This window comes from Anabrus simplex, chromosome 3, assembly GCF_040414725.1.
Source record: "Anabrus simplex isolate iqAnaSimp1 chromosome 3, ASM4041472v1, whole genome shotgun sequence".
Classification (NCBI taxonomy): domain Eukaryota; kingdom Metazoa; phylum Arthropoda; class Insecta; order Orthoptera; family Tettigoniidae; genus Anabrus; species Anabrus simplex.
This window is the reverse complement of record NC_090267.1, coordinates 70,911,075-70,924,929: the sequence shown is the minus strand read 5'-3', so window position 1 is coordinate 70,924,929 and position 13,855 is coordinate 70,911,075. Positions and strand designations below refer to the sequence as shown.

Sequence of the window (13,855 nt, the reverse complement as noted above, 5' to 3'; positions counted from 1 at the left end):
AAGGTCGTGAGTTCGATCCCCACCCGGGGCAAAGGCTTTAATCTTCTATGTCCAAGTATACACAAAGAAACTCCATATTCCTTATCCTCGCCCTTCCACGTCGAACAGCCTGGGTAGTTCAGCAGGCAGCTCGTATGTCTCATAATCATACAGTCTGAGTTCGGTCCTCACCCGGGGCATAGGCTTTTATCTTGTATGTCCAAGTATAAACAAAGCAACTTCATATTCTACATAATTGCCTTCACCCATCGAGCAGCCTCGTTAGCGCAGCAGGCAGCGCGTAAGTCTCATAATCTTAAGGTCGTGAGTTCGATCCTCACCCGGGGCATAGGCTTTTATCTTGTATGTCCAAGTATACACAAAGCAACTTCATATTCTATATAGTAGCCTTCACCCATCGAGCAGCCTCGGTAGTGCAGCAGGCAGCGCGTAAGTCTCATAATATTATGGTCGTGATTTCGATCCTCACCAGGGATATATTCTTTTATCTTGTAAGTCTATTATTCACAAAGCTGCTTTATATTCTTTATCCTTGGCCTCCCCATTCTAGCAGCCTATGTAGCACAGCAGGCAGCACGTAAGTCTCCTAGTCTTATGGTCGTAGGTTCGATCCTCCCCTGAGGTTTAGTCTTTCAACATGAATGTCCCAGTTTACACAAAGCTCCTTCCTAGTCTTTATCCTTACATTCCGCAGAATTAGCAGTCTCGGTAGCGCAGCAGGCAGTGCGTGTCTCATAATCTCAAGGTCGTGAGTTCGATTTTCACCCGGGTCATAGGCTTTATTCTTCTATGTCCACGTTTACACAAAACTCCTTCATATTCTTTGTCCTTACATTGCCCGGTAAGTGCAGACTTGGTAACGCAGAAGGCAGCGCGCGAAAGACTCATAATCATACGGTCTTAGTTCGAACTACACCTGCCGCAGAGGCTTTTATAGTGAACATCCAAGTTAACTCAAAGCTCCGTCTTAGTCATTATACTTGCATTCTGCTCAACGAACAGCCTCGGTAGCGCAGCAGGCAGCGCGTAAGTCTCATAATCTTAAGGTCGTGAGTTCGATCCTCACCCGGGGCATGGGCTTTTATCCTGAATGTCGAAGTATACACAAAGCAACTTCATATTCTTTATCCTCGCCTTGCCACATCGAGCAGCCTCCGTAGCGCAGTAGGCAGCGCGTAGGTCTCATAATCTTAAGGTCGTCAGTTCGGCCCTCACTCGGGGCAAAAGATTTTATCTTGTATGTCCAATTATACACAGAGCAACTTCATATTCTTTATCGTTGCCCTTCAACAACGAGCAGCCTCGGTAGCGCAGCAGGCAGCGCGTAAGTCTCATAATCCTAAGGTCGTGAGTTCGATCCTCACCTGGGGCATTGGCTTTAATCTTCTATGTCCACGTTTACACAAAGCACCTTCTTATTCTTTGTCCTTACATTGCCGGGTAAGTGCAGATTTGGTAACGCAGAAGGCAGCGCGTAAGTCTCATAATCTTCAGTCGTGACTTCGATCCTCACCCGGGGCATGGGCTTTTATCCTGTATGTCCAAGTATACACAAAGCAACTTCATATTCTTTATGCTTGCCTTCCCCCATCGAGCAGCCTCGGTAGCGCAGCAGGCAGCACGTAAGTCTCGTAATCTTAAGGTCGTGAGTTCGATCCTCACCCGGGGCATAGGATTTTATCTTGTATGTCCAAGTATACACAAGGCAACTTCATATTCTTTATCCTTGCCTTCACCCATCGAGCAGCCTCGGTAGCGCAGCAGGCAGCGCGTCTCTAATCTTAAGGTCGTGAGTTCTATCCTCACCCGGGGCATAGGCTTGCATCCTGTATGTCCAAGTATACACAAAGCAACTCCATATTCCTTATCCTCGCCCGTCCACGTCGGGTAGCCTGGGTAGCGCAGCAGGCAGCGCGTAAGTCTCATAATCTTAAGGTCGTGAGTTCGATCCTCATCCGGGGCATAGGCTTTTTATCTTGTATGTCCAAGTATACACAAAGCAACTTCATATTCTATATAATTGCCTTCCCCCACCGAGCAGCCTCGGTAGCGCAGCAGGCAGCGCGTAAGTCTCATAATCTTAAGGTCGTGAGTTCGAACCTCACCCGGGGCATAGGCTTTTATCGTGTATGTCCAAGTATACACAAAGCAAGTTCATATTATTTAATCGCCTTGCCACGTCGAGCAGCCTCGGTAGCGCAGCAGGCAGCGCGTAAGTCTCATAATATTAAGGTCGTGAGTTCGATCCTCAACCGGGGCAAGGGCTTTAATCTTGTATGTCCAAGTATACACAAAGCAACTCCATATTCCTTATCCTCGCCCTTCAACACCAAGCTCCCTCGGTAGCGCAGTAGGCAGCGCGTAAGTCTCATTATCTTAAGGTCTTGAGTTCGATCCTCAACCGGGGCAAAGACTTTAATCTTGTACGCCCAAGTATACACAAAGCAACTCCATATTCCTTATCCTCGCCCTTCAACACCGAGCAGCCTCGGTAGCGCAGCAGGCAGCGCGTAAGTCTCATAATCATAAGCTATTAGTTCGATCCTCACCTGCAGCAAAGGCATTTTACATGAACATCCAATTTTACGCAAAGCTCCTTGTTATTCTTTATACTTGCAATCTCCACCCCGAGCAGCCTCGGTAGCGTAGCACGCAGCGCGTAAGTCTCATAATATTAAGGTCGTGAGTTCGATCCTCACCCGGGGCAAGGGTTTTTATTCTGTATGTCCAAGTATACACAAAGCAACTTCATATTCTTTATGCTTCCCTTCCCCCATCGAGCAGCCTCGGTAGCGAAGCAGGCAGCACGTAAGTCTCATAATCTTAAGGTCGTGAGATCGATCCTCACCCGGGGCATAGGCTTTCATCTTGTATGTCGAAGTATACACAAAGCAACTTCATATTCTATATAATTGCCTTCCCCCATTCTAACAGCCTATGTAGGCAGCACGTAAGTCTCTTAGTCTTATGGTCGTGGGTTCGATCCTCCCCTGAGCCTTAGTCTTTCAACGTGAATGTCCATGTTTACACACAGCTCCTTCCTAGTCTTTATCCTTACATTCCGCAGAATTAGCAGTCTCGGTAGCGCAGCAGGCAGCGCGAAAGTCTCATAATCTTAAGGTCGTGAGTTCGATCCTCACACGGGGCATGGGCTTTTATCTTGTATGTCCAAGTATACACAAAGCAACTTCATATTCTGTATAATGGCCTTCCCCCATTCTAGCAGCCTATGTAGGCAGCAAGTAAGTCTCTTAGTCTTATGGTCGTGAGTTCGATCCTCAACCGGGGCATGGGCCTTTATCCTGTATGTCCAAGTATACACAAAGCAACTTCATATTCTGTATAATGGCCTTCCCCCATTCTAGCAGCCTATGTAGGCAGCACGTAAGTCTTATGGTCGTGGGTTCGAACCTCACCCGGGGCATGGGCCTTTATTCTTTATGCTTGCCTTCCCCCATCGAGCAGCCTCAGTAGCGAAGCAGGCAGCGCGTAAGTCTCATAATCTTAAGGTCGTGATTTCGATCCTCACCGGGGCATAGGCTTTTATCCTGTATGTCCAAGTATACACAAAGCAACTTCATATTCTTTTAATCGCCTTGCCACGTCGAGCAGCCTCGGTAGCGCAGCAGGCAGCGCGTAAGTCTCATAATATTAAGGTCGTGAGTTCGAATGTCACCCGGTGCATAGCCTTTTATCTTGTATGTCCAAGTATACAAAAAGCAACTTCATATTCTTTATCCTTGCCTTGCAACATCGAGCAGCCTCGGTAGCGCAGTAGGCAGCACGTAAGTCTCATAATCTTATGGTCGTGAGTTCGATCCTCACCCGGGGCATGGGCCTTTATCCTGTATGTCCAAGTATACACAAAGCAACTTCATATTCTTTTAATCGCCTTGCCACGTCGAGCAGCCTCGGTAGCGCAGCAGGCAGCTCGTAAGTCTCATAATATTAAGGTCGTGAGTTCGATCCCCACCCGGGGCAAAGGCTTTAATCTTCTATGTCCAAGTATACACAAAGAAACTCCATATTCCTTATCCTCGCCCTTCCACGTCGAACAGCCTGGGTAGTTCAGCAGGCAGCGCGTATGTCTCATAATCATACAGTCTGAGTTCGGTCCTCACCTGCCGCAGAGGCTTTTATTGTGAACATCCAAGTTAACTCAAAGCTCCTTCTTAGTCATTATACTTGCTATCCGCACAACGAACAGCCTCGGTAGCGCAGCAGGCAGCGCGTAAGTCTCATAATCTTGAGGTCGTGAGTTCGATCCTCACCCGCGGCATAGGCTTTTATCTTGTATGTCCAAGTATACACAAAGCAACTTCATATTCTATATAATTGCCTTCCCCCATTGAGCAGCCTCGGTAGCGCATCAGGCAGCGCGGAAGTCTCATAATCTTAAGGTCGTGAGTTCGATCCTCACCCGGGGCATAGGCTTTTATCTTGTATGTCCAAGTATAAACAAAGCAACTTCATATTCTACATAATTGCCGTCACCCATCGAGCAGCCTCGTTAGCGCAGCAGGCAGCGCGTAAGTCTCATAATCTTAAGGTCGTGAGTTCGATCCTCACCCGGGGCATAGGCTTTTATCTTGTATATCCAAGTATACACAAAGAAACTTCATATTCTATATAGTAGCCTTCACCCATCGAGCAGCCTCGGTAGTGCAGCAGGCAGCGCGTAAGTCTCATAATATTATGGTCGTGATTTCGATCCTCACCAGGGATATATTCTTTTATCTTGTAAGTCTATTATTCACAAAGCTGCTTTATATTCTTTATCCTTGGCCTCCCCATTCTAGCAGCCTATGTAGCACAGCAGGCAGCACGTAAGTCTCCTAGTCTTATGGTCGTAGGTTCGATCCTCCCCTGAGGTTTAGTCTTTCAACATGAATGTCCCAGTTTACACAAAGCTCCTTCCTAGTCTTTATCCTTACAATCCGCAGAATGAGCAGTCTCGGTAGCGTAGCAGGCAGTGCGTGTCTCATAATCTTAAGGTCGTGAGTTCGATTTTCACCCGGGTCATAGGCTTTATTCTTCTATGTCCACGTTTACACAAAACTCCTTCATATTCTTTGTCCTTACATTGCCCGGTAAGTGCAGACTTGGTAACGCAGAAGGCAGCGCGCGAAAGACTCATAATCATACGGTCTTAGTTCGAACTTCACCTGCCGCAGAGGCTTTTATAGTGAACATCCAAGTTAACTCAAAGCTCCGTCTTAGTCATTATACTTGCATTCTGCTCAACGAACAGCCTCGGTAGCGCAGCAGGCAGCGCGTAAGTCTCATAATCTTAAGGTCGTGAGTTCGATCCTCACCCGGGGCATGGGCTTTTATCCTGAATGTCGAAGTATACACAAAGCAACTTCATATTCTTTATCCTCGCCTTGCCACATCGAGCAGCCTCCGTAGCGCAGTAGGCAGCGCGTAGGTCTCATAATCTTAAGGTCGTCAGTTCGGCCCTCACTCGGAGCAAAAGATTTTATCTTGTATGTCCAATTATACACAGAGCAACTTCATATTCTTTATCCTTGCCCTTAAACAACGAGCAGCCTCGGTAGCGCAGCAGGCAGCGCGTAAGTCTCATAATCCTAAGGTCGTGAGTTCGATCCTCACCTGGGGCATTGGCTTTAATCTTCTATGTCCACGTTTACACAAAGCACCTTCTTATTCTTTGTCCTTACATTGCCGGGTAAGTGCAGATTTGGTAACGCAGAAGGCAGCGCGTAAGTCTCATAATCTTCAGTCGTGACTTCGAGTCTCACCCGGGCCATAGGCTTTAATCCAGTATGTCCAAGTATACACAAAGCAACTTCATATTCGTTTATCTTCGCCTGGCCCCATCGAGCAGCCTCAGTAGCGCAGCAGGCAGCGCGTAAGTCTCATAATCTTAAGGTCGTGAGTTCGATCCTCACCCGGGGCATAGGATTTTATCTTGTATGTCCAAGTATACACAAGGCAACTTCATATTCTTTATCCTTGCCTTCACCCCTCGAGCAGCCTCGGTAGCGCAGCAGGCGGCGCGTCTCTAATCTTAAGGTCGTGAGTTCGATCCTCACCCGGGGCATAGGCTTACATCCTGTATGTCCAAGTATACACAGAGCAACTTCATATTCTTTATCCTTCCCCTTCAGCACCGAGCAGCCTCGGTAGCGCAGTAGGCAGCGCGTAAGTCTCATAATCTTAAGGTGGTGAGTTCGATCCTCACCCGGGGCATAGGCTTTAATCTTGTATGTCCAAGTATACACAAAGCAGCTCCATATTCCTTATCCTCGCCCTTCAACGCCCAGCAGCCTCGGTAGCGCAGCAGGCAGCGCGTAAGTCTCATAATCATAAGCTATTAGTTCGATCCTCACCTGCGGCAAAGGCATTTTACATGAACATCCAATTTTACGCAAAGGTCCTTGTTATTCCTTATACTTGCAATCTCCCCCCCCGAGCAGCCTCGGTAGTGCAGCACGCAGCGCGTAAGTCTCATAATATTAAGGTCGTGAGTCGATCCACACCAGGGGCATGGGCTTTTATCCTGTATGTCCAAGTATACACAAAGCAACTTCATATTCTTTATGCTTGCCTTCCCCCTTCGAGCAGCCTCGGTAGCGAAGCAGGCAGCACGTAAGTCTCATAATCTTAAGGTCGTGAGATCATTCCTCACCTGGGGCATAGGCTTTTATCTTGTATGTCCACGTATACACAAAGCAACCTCATATTCTATATAATTGCCTTCCCCCATTCTAGCAGCCTATGTAGGCAGCACGTAAGTCTCTTAGTCTTATGGTCGTGGGTTCGATCCTCCCCTGAGGCTTAGTCTTTCAACATGAATGTCCACGTTTACACAAGACTCCTTCGTATTCTTTGTCCTTACATTGCCCTGTAAGTGCAGACTTGGTAACGCAGCAGGCAGCGCGCGAAAGACTCATAATCATACGGTCTTAGTTCGATCCTTATCTGCGGCAAAGGCATTTATCGTGAACATCCAATTTTTTACAAAGCTCTTTCTTATTCTTTATACTTGCACTCTGCACCCCGAACAGCCTCGGTAGCGCAGCAGGCAGCGCGTAAGTCTCATAATCTTAAGGTCGTGAGTTCGATCCTCGCCCGGGGCATAGGCTTTTTATCTTGTATGTCCAAGTATACACAAAGCAACTTCATATTCTATATAATTGCCTTCCCCCACCGAGCAGCCTCGGTAGCGCAGCAGGCAGCGCGTAAGTGTCATAATCTTAAGGTCGTGAGTTCGATCCTCACCCGGGGCATAGGCTTTTATCTTGTATGTCCAAGTATACACAAAGCAACTTCATATTCTATATAATTGCCTTCCCCCATTGAGCAGCCTCGGCAGCGCAGCAGGCAGCGCGTAAGTCTCATAATCTTAAGGGCGTGAGTTCGATCCTCACCCGGGGCATAGGCTTTTATCTTGTATGTCCAAGTATACACAAAGCAACTTCATATTCTATATAATTGCCTTCCCCCATTGAGCAGCCTCGGTAGCGAAGCAGGCAGCGCGTAAGTCTCATAATCTTAAGGTCGTGATTTCGATCCTCACCGGGGCATAGGCTTTTATCCTGTATGTCCAAGTATACACAAAGCAACTTCATATTCTTTTAATCGCCTTGCCTCGTCGAGCAGCCTCGGTAGCGCAGCAGGCAGCGCGTAAGTCTCATAATATTAAGGTCGTGAGTTCGAATATCACCCGGTGCATAGCCTTTTATCTTGTATGTCCAAGTATACACAAAGCAACTTCATATTCTTTATCCTTGCCTTGCAACATCGAGCAGCCTCGGTAGCGCAGTAGGCAGCACGTAAGTCTCATAATATTAAGGTCGTGAGTTCGTTCCCCACCCGGGGCAAAGGCTTTAATCTTCTATGTCCAAGTATACACAAAGAAACTCCATATTCCTTATCCTCGCCCTTCCACGTCGAACAGCCTGGGTAGGTCAGCAGGCAGCGCGTATGTCTCATAATCATACAGTCTGAGTTCGATCCTCACCTGCCGCACGGGCTTTTATAGTGAACATCCAAGTTAACTCAAAGCTCCTTCTTAGTCATTATACTTGCATTCTGCACAACGAACATCCTCGCTAGCGCAGCAGGCAGCGCGCAAGTCTCGTAATATTAAGGTCGTGAGTTCGAATATCACCCGGGGCATAGCCTTTTATCTTGTATGTCCAAGTATGCACAAAGCAACTTCATATTCTTTTTCTTCGCCTTGCGACATCGAGCAGCCTCGCTAGCACAGCAGGCAGCGCGTAAGTCTCATAATATTAAGGTCGTGAGTTCGAATATCACCCGGGGCATAGCCTTTTTATCTTGTATGCCCAAGTATACACAAAGCAACTTCATATTCTTTATCCTTGCCTTGCAATATCGAGCAGCCTCGGTACCGCAGTAGGCAGCGCGTAAGTCTCATAATCTTAAGGTCGTGAGTTCGATCCTCACCCGGGGCAGAGGCTTTTATCTTGTGTGTCCAAGTATACACAAAGCAACTTCATATTCTATATAGTAGCCTTCACCCATCGAGCAGCCTCGGTAGTGCAGCAGGCAGCGCGTAAGTCTCATAATATTATGGTCGTGATTTCGATCCTCACCAGGGATATATTTTTTTATCTTGTAAGTCTATTATTCACAAAGCTGCTTTATATTCTTTATCCTTGGCCTCCCCATTCTAGCAGCCTATGTAGCACAGCAGGCAGCACGTAAGTCTCCTAGTCTTATGGTCGTAGGTTCGATCCTCCCCTGAGGTTTAGTCTTTCAACATGAATGTCCCAGTTTACACAAAGCTCCTTCCTAGTCTTTATCCTTACATTCCGCAGAATTAGCAGTCTCGGTAGCGCAGCAGGCAGTGCGTGTCTCATAATCTTAAGGTCGTGAGTTCGATTTTCACCCGGGTCATAGGCTTTATTCTTCTATGTCCACGTTTACACAAAACTCCTTCATATTCTTTGTCCTTACATTGCCCGGTAAGTGCAGACTTGGTAACGCAGAAGGCAGCGCGCGAAAGACTCATAATCATACGGTCTTAGTTCGAACTTCACCTGCCGCAGAGGCTTTTATAGTGAACATCCAAGTTAACTCAAAGCTCCGTCTTAGTCATTATACTTGCATTCTGCTCAACGAACAGCCTCGGTAGCGCAGCAGGCAGCGCGTAAGTCTCATAATCTTAAGGTCGTGAGTTCGAGTATCACCCGGGGCATAGGCTTTTTATCTTGTATGTCCAAGTATACACAAAGCAACTTCATATTCTATATAATTGCCTTCCCCCACCGAGCAGCCTCGGTAGCGCAGCAGGCAGCGCGTAAGTGTCATAATCTTAAGGTCGTGAGTTCGATCCTCACCCGGGGCATAGGCTTTTATCTTGTATGTCCAAGTATACACAAAGCAACTTCATATTCTATATAATTGCCTTCCCCCATTGAGCAGCCTCGGCAGCGCAGCAGGCAGCGCGTAAGTCTCATAATCTTAAGGTCGTGAGTTCGATCCTCACCCGGGGCATAGGCTTTTATCTTGTATGTCCAAGTATACACAAAGCAACTTCATATTCTATATAATTGCCTTCCCCCATTGAGCAGCCTCGGTAGCGAAGCAGGCAGCGCGTAAGTCTCATAATCTTAAGGTCGTGATTTCGATCCTCACCGGGGCATAGGCTTTTATCCTGTATGTCCAAGTATACACAAAGCAACTTCATATTCTTTTAATCGCCTTGCCTCGTCGAGCAGCCTCGGTAGCGCAGCAGGCAGCGCGTAAGTCTCATAATATTAAGGTCGTGAGTTCGAATATCACCCGGTGCATAGCCTTTTATCTTGTATGTCCAAGTATACACAAAGCAACTTCATATTCTTTATCCTTGCCTTGCAACATCGAGCAGCCTCGGTAGCGCAGTAGGCAGCACGTAAGTCTCATAATATTAAGGTCGTGAGTTCGTTCCCCACCCGGGGCAAAGGCTTTAATCTTCTATGTCCAAGTATACACAAAGAAACTCCATATTCCTTATCCTCGCCCTTCCACGTCGAACAGCCTGGGTAGGTCAGCAGGCAGCGCGTATGTCTCATAATCATACAGTCTGAGTTCGATCCTCACCTGCCGCACGGGCTTTTATAGTGAACATCCAAGTTAACTCAAAGCTCCTTCTTAGTCATTATACTTGCATTCTGCACAACGAACATCCTCGCTAGCGCAGCAGGCAGCGCGCAAGTCTCGTAATATTAAGGTCGTGAGTTCGAATATCACCCGGGGCATAGCCTTTTATCTTGTATGTCCAAGTATGCACAAAGCAACTTCATATTCTTTTTCTTCGCCTTGCGACATCGAGCAGCCTCGCTAGCACAGCAGGCAGCGCGTAAGTCTCATAATATTAAGGTCGTGAGTTCGAATATCACCCGGGGCATAGCCTTTTTATCTTGTATGCCCAAGTATACACAAAGCAACTTCATATTCTTTATCCTTGCCTTGCAATATCGAGCAGCCTCGGTACCGCAGTAGGCAGCGCGTAAGTCTCATAATCTTAAGGTCGTGAGTTCGATCCTCACCCGGGGCAGAGGCTTTTATCTTGTGTGTCCAAGTATACACAAAGCAACTTCATATTCTATATAGTAGCCTTCACCCATCGAGCAGCCTCGGTAGTGCAGCAGGCAGCGCGTAAGTCTCATAATATTATGGTCGTGATTTCGATCCTCACCAGGGATATATTTTTTTATCTTGTAAGTCTATTATTCACAAAGCTGCTTTATATTCTTTATCCTTGGCCTCCCCATTCTAGCAGCCTATGTAGCACAGCAGGCAGCACGTAAGTCTCCTAGTCTTATGGTCGTAGGTTCGATCCTCCCCTGAGGTTTAGTCTTTCAACATGAATGTCCCAGTTTACACAAAGCTCCTTCCTAGTCTTTATCCTTACATTCCGCAGAATTAGCAGTCTCGGTAGCGCAGCAGGCAGTGCGTGTCTCATAATCTTAAGGTCGTGAGTTCGATTTTCACCCGGGTCATAGGCTTTATTCTTCTATGTCCACGTTTACACAAAACTCCTTCATATTCTTTGTCCTTACATTGCCCGGTAAGTGCAGACTTGGTAACGCAGAAGGCAGCGCGCGAAAGACTCATAATCATACGGTCTTAGTTCGAACTTCACCTGCCGCAGAGGCTTTTATAGTGAACATCCAAGTTAACTCAAAGCTCCGTCTTAGTCATTATACTTGCATTCTGCTCAACGAACAGCCTCGGTAGCGCAGCAGGCAGCGCGTAAGTCTCATAATCTTAAGGTCGTGAGTTCGATCCTCACCCGGGGCATGGGCTTCTATCCTGAATGTCGAAGTATACACAAAGCAACTTCATATTCTTTATCCTCGCCTTGCCACATCGAGCAGCCTCCGTAGCGCAGTAGGCAGCGCGTAGGTCTCATAATCTTAAGGTCGTCAGTTCGGCCCTCACTCGGGGCAAAAGATTTTATCTTGTATGTCCAATTATACACAGAGCAACTTCATATTCTTTATCGTTGCCCTTCAACAACGAGCAGCCTCGGTAGCGCAGCAGGCAGCGCGTAAGTCTCATAATCCTAAGGTCGTGAGTTCGATCCTCACCTGGGGCATTGGCTTTAATCTTCTATGTCCACGTTTACACAAAGCACCTTCTTATTCTTTGTCCTTACATTGCCGGGTAAGTGCAGATTTGGTAACGCAGAAGGCAGCGCGTAAGTCTCATAATCTTCAGTCGTGACTTCGATCCTCACCCGGGGCATGGGCTTTTCTCCTGTATGTCCAAGTATACACAAAGCAACTTCATATTCTTTATGCTTGCCTTCCCCCATCGAGCAGCCTCGGTAGCGCAGCAGGCAGCACGTAAGTCTCATAATCTTAAGGTCGTGAGTTCGATCCTCACCCGGGGCATAGGATTTTATCTTGTATGTCCAAGTATACACAAGGCAACTTCATATTCTTTATCCTTGCCTTCACCCATCGAGCAGCCTCGGTAGCGCAGCAGGCAGCGCGTCTCTAATCTTAAGGTCGTGAGTTCGATCCTCACCCGGGGCATAGGCTTGCATCCTGTATGTCCAAGTATACACAAAGCAACTCCATATTCCTTATCCTCGCCCGTCCACGTCGGGTAGCCTGGGTAGCGCAGCAGGCAGCGCGTAATTCTCATAATCATACAGTCTGAGTTGACTTCGATCCTCACCTGCCGCGGAGGCTTTTATAGTGTACATCCCAGTTAACACAAAGCTCCTTCTTAGTCATTATACTTGCATTTTGCACAACGAACAGCCTCGGTAGCGCAGCAGGCAGCGCGTAAGTCTCATAATCTTAAGGTCGTGAGTTCGATCCTCATCCGGGGCATAGGCTTTTTATCTTGTATGTCCAAGTATACACAAAGCAACTTCATATTCTATATAATTGCCTTCCCCCACCGAGCAGCCTCGGTAGCGCAGCAGGCAGCGCGTAAGTCTCATAATCTTAAGGTCGTGAGTTCGATCCTCACCCGGGGCATAGGCTTTTATCGTGTATGTCCAAGTATACACAAAGCAACTTCATATTATTTAATCGCCTTGCCACGTCGAGCAGCCTCGGTAGCGCAGCAGGCAGCGCGTAAGTCTCATAATATTAAGGTCGTGAGTTCGATCCTCAACCGGGGCAAAGGCTTTAATCTTGTATGTCCAAGTATACACAAAGCAACTCCATATTCCTTATCCTCGCCCTTCAACACCAAGCTCCCTCGGTAGCGCAGTAGGCAGCGCGTAAGTCTCATTATCTTAAGGTCTTGAGTTCGATCCTCAACCGGGGCAAAGACTTTAATCTTGTACGCCCAAGTATACACAAAGCAACTCCATATTCCTTATCCTCGCCCTTCAACACCGAGCAGCCTCGGTAGCGCAGCAGGCAGCGCGTAAGTCTCATAATCATAAGCTATTAGTTCGATCCTCACCTGCAGCAAAGGCATTTTACATGAACATCCAATTTTACGCAAAGCTCCTTGTTATTCTTTATACTTGCAATCTCCACCCCGAGCAGCCTCGGTAGCGTAGCACGCAGCGCGTAAGTCTCATAATATTAAGGTCGTGAATTCGATCCTCACCCGGGGCAAGGGTTTTTATTCTGTATGTCCAAGTATACACAAAGCAACTTCATATTCTTTATGCTTCCCTTCCCCCATCGAGCAGCCTCGGTAGCGAAGCAGGCAGCACGTAAGTCTCATAATCTTAAGGTCGTGAGATCGATCCTCACCCGGGGCATAGGCTTTCATCTTGTATGTCGAAGTATACACAAAGCAACTTCATATTCTATATAATTGCCTTCCCCCATTCTAACAGCCTATGTATTCAGCACGTAAGTCTCTTAGTCTTATGGTCGTGGGTTCGATCCTCCCCTGAGCCTTAGTCTTTCAACGTGAATGTCCATGTTTACACACAGCTCCTTCCTAGTCTTTATCCTTACATTCCGCAGAATTAGCAGTCTCGGTAGCGCAGCAGGCAGCGCGAAAGTCTCATAATCTTAAGGTCGTGAGTTCGATCCTCACACGGGGCATGGGCTTTTATCTTGTATGTCCAAGTATACACAAAGCAACTTCATATTCTGTATAATGGCCTTCCCCCATTCTAGCAGCCTTTGTAGGCAGCAAGTAAGTCTCTTAGTCTTATGGTCGTGAGTTCGATCCTCAACCGGGGCATGGGCCTTTATCCTGTATGTCCAAGTATACACAAAGCAACTTCATATTCTGTATAATGGCCTTCCCCCATTCTAGCAGCCTATGTAGGCAGCACGTAAGTCTTATGGTCGTGGGTTCGAACCTCACCCGGGGCATGGGCCTTTATTCTTTATGCTTGCCTTCCCCCATCGAGCAGCCTCAGTAGCGAAGCAGGCAGCGCGTAAGTCTC

At 47.3% G+C, this 13,855-nt stretch overlaps 13 non-coding genes across 13 annotated transcripts; all 13 read left to right on the top strand.

Annotated features, from left to right (window-relative positions):
• The first annotated feature begins 1,001 nt into the window (after positions 1–1,001).
• Positions 1,002–1,074, top strand: TRNAM-CAU (transfer RNA methionine (anticodon CAU)). Its single transcript has one exon. It is a non-coding gene; the product is annotated as a tRNA-Met (tRNA).
• Positions 1,075–1,597: 523 nt separating this feature from the next.
• TRNAT-CGU (transfer RNA methionine (anticodon CAU)) lies at positions 1,598–1,670 on the top strand. The gene has a single exon. It is a non-coding gene; the product is annotated as a tRNA-Thr (tRNA).
• A 370-nt stretch (positions 1,671–2,040) lies between these two features.
• Positions 2,041–2,113, top strand: TRNAM-CAU (transfer RNA methionine (anticodon CAU)). The gene has a single exon. It is a non-coding gene; the product is annotated as a tRNA-Met (tRNA).
• Positions 2,114–3,760: 1,647 nt separating this feature from the next.
• TRNAM-CAU (transfer RNA methionine (anticodon CAU)) lies at positions 3,761–3,833 on the top strand. The gene has a single exon. It is a non-coding gene; the product is annotated as a tRNA-Met (tRNA).
• A 1,417-nt stretch (positions 3,834–5,250) lies between these two features.
• On the top strand, positions 5,251–5,323 carry TRNAM-CAU (transfer RNA methionine (anticodon CAU)). Its single transcript has one exon. It is a non-coding gene; the product is annotated as a tRNA-Met (tRNA).
• Positions 5,324–6,140: 817 nt separating this feature from the next.
• TRNAM-CAU (transfer RNA methionine (anticodon CAU)) lies at positions 6,141–6,213 on the top strand. Its single transcript has one exon. It is a non-coding gene; the product is annotated as a tRNA-Met (tRNA).
• An 817-nt stretch (positions 6,214–7,030) lies between these two features.
• On the top strand, positions 7,031–7,103 carry TRNAM-CAU (transfer RNA methionine (anticodon CAU)). Its single transcript has one exon. It is a non-coding gene; the product is annotated as a tRNA-Met (tRNA).
• A 1,268-nt stretch (positions 7,104–8,371) lies between these two features.
• On the top strand, positions 8,372–8,444 carry TRNAM-CAU (transfer RNA threonine (anticodon CGU)). Its single transcript has one exon. It is a non-coding gene; the product is annotated as a tRNA-Met (tRNA).
• Positions 8,445–10,458: 2,014 nt separating this feature from the next.
• On the top strand, positions 10,459–10,531 carry TRNAM-CAU (transfer RNA methionine (anticodon CAU)). The gene has a single exon. It is a non-coding gene; the product is annotated as a tRNA-Met (tRNA).
• A 673-nt stretch (positions 10,532–11,204) lies between these two features.
• TRNAM-CAU (transfer RNA methionine (anticodon CAU)) lies at positions 11,205–11,277 on the top strand. The gene has a single exon. It is a non-coding gene; the product is annotated as a tRNA-Met (tRNA).
• A 523-nt stretch (positions 11,278–11,800) lies between these two features.
• Positions 11,801–11,873, top strand: TRNAM-CAU (transfer RNA methionine (anticodon CAU)). The gene has a single exon. It is a non-coding gene; the product is annotated as a tRNA-Met (tRNA).
• A 374-nt stretch (positions 11,874–12,247) lies between these two features.
• Positions 12,248–12,320, top strand: TRNAM-CAU (transfer RNA methionine (anticodon CAU)). Its single transcript has one exon. It is a non-coding gene; the product is annotated as a tRNA-Met (tRNA).
• A 77-nt stretch (positions 12,321–12,397) lies between these two features.
• On the top strand, positions 12,398–12,470 carry TRNAM-CAU (transfer RNA methionine (anticodon CAU)). The gene has a single exon. It is a non-coding gene; the product is annotated as a tRNA-Met (tRNA).
• The last annotated feature ends 1,385 nt before the right edge of the window (positions 12,471–13,855 follow it).